The following is a 2,500-nucleotide window of genomic DNA, read 5'->3' as shown; positions in this document are numbered from 1 at the left end:
GCCGGCGCGCCTGCCACTGGCCGCCCCCACCAGCCGGCTGTAGCGCGTGCGCCCACGCACCGCGCGGCCAGCACGCCGGGAGGCCCCCCCTCACCGGCCGGGGACGGTCCCACCCAGCCACCGCCGCGTATCGCTTCACACCCAGATGCCATTCACGTTCGTGGGCATGGTGGGTATCGCTGGAACAACCGGTTGGTAGCTCAACCGATCGTCGCCATCACTGATTCACCTCTAGCGAGAACAACCGCACCACAACGGTTTACCAGTTGTTCATTTGCATAACGTCACCAGCAAACGTAGGCGTCCATCGCCATTTGCAAATTCAACGATTGTTGCATGCCTGTGTCAGGTGTCACGACACACTATGTCTGCCCACATACACGCAACAACATGTGCACGCTTCGCGAACACGTGGAAGGTGGCCCCCGTACGTATGCGATGTCCATTGCGCGAACGACTGTCAACCGGCCTCTGTCGCATGTCGCAGATGTGGAACGCAGTGCACCATGCTATCACGGTGTGTGAGAAGAGACGACTACGTCTGACAACACGCGCCACTACATCAACAGACGGCTCATGCTGATCGCCATCCAGGGCATACCACACTGCAATCCAGCTCTTATAGGGAGACGACACGTAGCTGAGTGCACAAAATTTGGACCGCATGGTTCGCCGTTGTTGGCGCAGTCGTTGTACGGTCACATGTACCACGATGTATCATTCAGTACATGAGGACCAATGTGCAGTACAGTGTGTGATTTGGACGTACAACATCAGCGGACAGTTGACACAGGCCGTACCACAGCGTAGGCTAAGTGCTTCGCACATGCGAATGCCAATGAACAACTGCAAATGCCAATGAACAACTGCAAAGGGCATTGAGCATGTACGTCCTGCTGCCATCCACATTACAGTGTATAGCTGCAAGGTGTTTAACATGAAGCGATACACTGGGGACCGGGCAGTGCGAGTAGCAAACTATATTGCGGGGGTTGCAGTTAGGCAACACTACACTAATTTAACGCGTCGTATGACAATTACAGAGCAGGTTAAGGCCCAACGTGTGTTGGGTTAAGGCCCAACGTGTGTTGGGTTAAGGCCCAACGTGTGTTGGGTTAAGGCCCAACGTGTGTTGGGTTAAGGCCCAACGTGTGTTGGGTTAAGGCCCAACGTGTGTTGGGTTAAGGCCCAACGTGTGTTGGGTTAAGGCCCAACGTGTGTTGGGTTAAGGCCCAACGTGTGTTGGGTTAAGGCCCAACGTGTGTTGGGTTAAGGCCCAACGTGTGTTGGGTTAAGGCCCAACGTGTGTTGGGTTACGTTAAGGGGCAATGTGGGTTACGTTAAGGGGCAATGTGGGTTACGTTAAGGGGCAATGTGGGTTACGTTACGGCGCAATATAGGTTACGTTACGGCGCAATATAGGTTACGTTAAGGCGCAATATCGGTTACGTTAAGGCGCAATACAGGTTACGTTAAGGCGCAATACAGGTTACGTTAAGGCGCAATACAGGTTACGTTAAGGCGCAATACAGGTTACGTTAAGGCGCAATACAGGTTACGTTAAGGCGCAATACAGGTTACGTTAAGGCGCAATACAGGTTACGTTAAGGCGCAATGCAGGTTACGTTAAGGCGCAATGCAGGTTACGTTAAGGCGCAATACAGGTTACGTTAAGGCGCAATACAGGTTACGTTAAGGCGCAATACAGGTTACGTTAAGGCGCAATACAGGTTACGTTAAGGCGCAATACAGGTTACGTTAAGGCGCAATACAGGTTACGTTAAGGCGCAATACAGGTTACGTTAAGGCGCAATACAGGTTACGTTAAGGCGCAATACAGGTTACGTTAAGGCGCAATACAGGTTACGTTAAGGCGCAATACAGGTTACGTTAAGGCGCAATACAGGTTACGTTAAGGCGCAATACAGGTTACGTTAAGGCGCAATACAGGTTACGTTAAGGCGCAATACAGGTTACGTTAAGGCGCAATACAGGTTACGTTAAGGCGCAATACAGGTTAGGTTAAGGCGCAATACAGGTTAGGTTAAGGCGCAATACAGGTTAGGTTAAGGTACGACATAGGTTAGGTTAAGGTACGACATAGGTTAGGTTAAGGTACGACATAGGTTAGGTTAAGGTACGACATAGGTTAGGTTAAGGTACGACATAGGTTAGGTTAAGGTACGACATAGGTTAGGTTAAGGTACGACATAGGTTAGGTTAAGGTACGACATAGGTTAGGTTAAGGTACGACATAGGTTAGGTTAAGGTACGACATAGGTTAGGTTAAGGTACGACATAGGTTAGGTTAAGGTACGACATAGGTTAGGTTAAGGTACGACATAGGTTAGGTTAAGGTACGACATAGGTTAGGTTAAGGTGCGAGGTTAGGTTAAGGTACGACATAGGTTAGGTTAAGGTACGACATAGGTTAGGTTAAGGTACGACATAGGTTAGGTTAAGGTACGACATAGGTTAGGTTAAGGTACGACATAGGTTA

Source organism: Schistocerca americana, unplaced genomic scaffold (genome assembly GCF_021461395.2).
Source record: "Schistocerca americana isolate TAMUIC-IGC-003095 unplaced genomic scaffold, iqSchAmer2.1 HiC_scaffold_1197, whole genome shotgun sequence".
In the NCBI taxonomy this organism is placed as follows: Eukaryota; Metazoa; Arthropoda; class Insecta; order Orthoptera; family Acrididae; genus Schistocerca; species Schistocerca americana.
The sequence above is the reverse complement of the archived record's forward strand: the minus strand, read 5'-3'. Positions refer to the sequence as shown.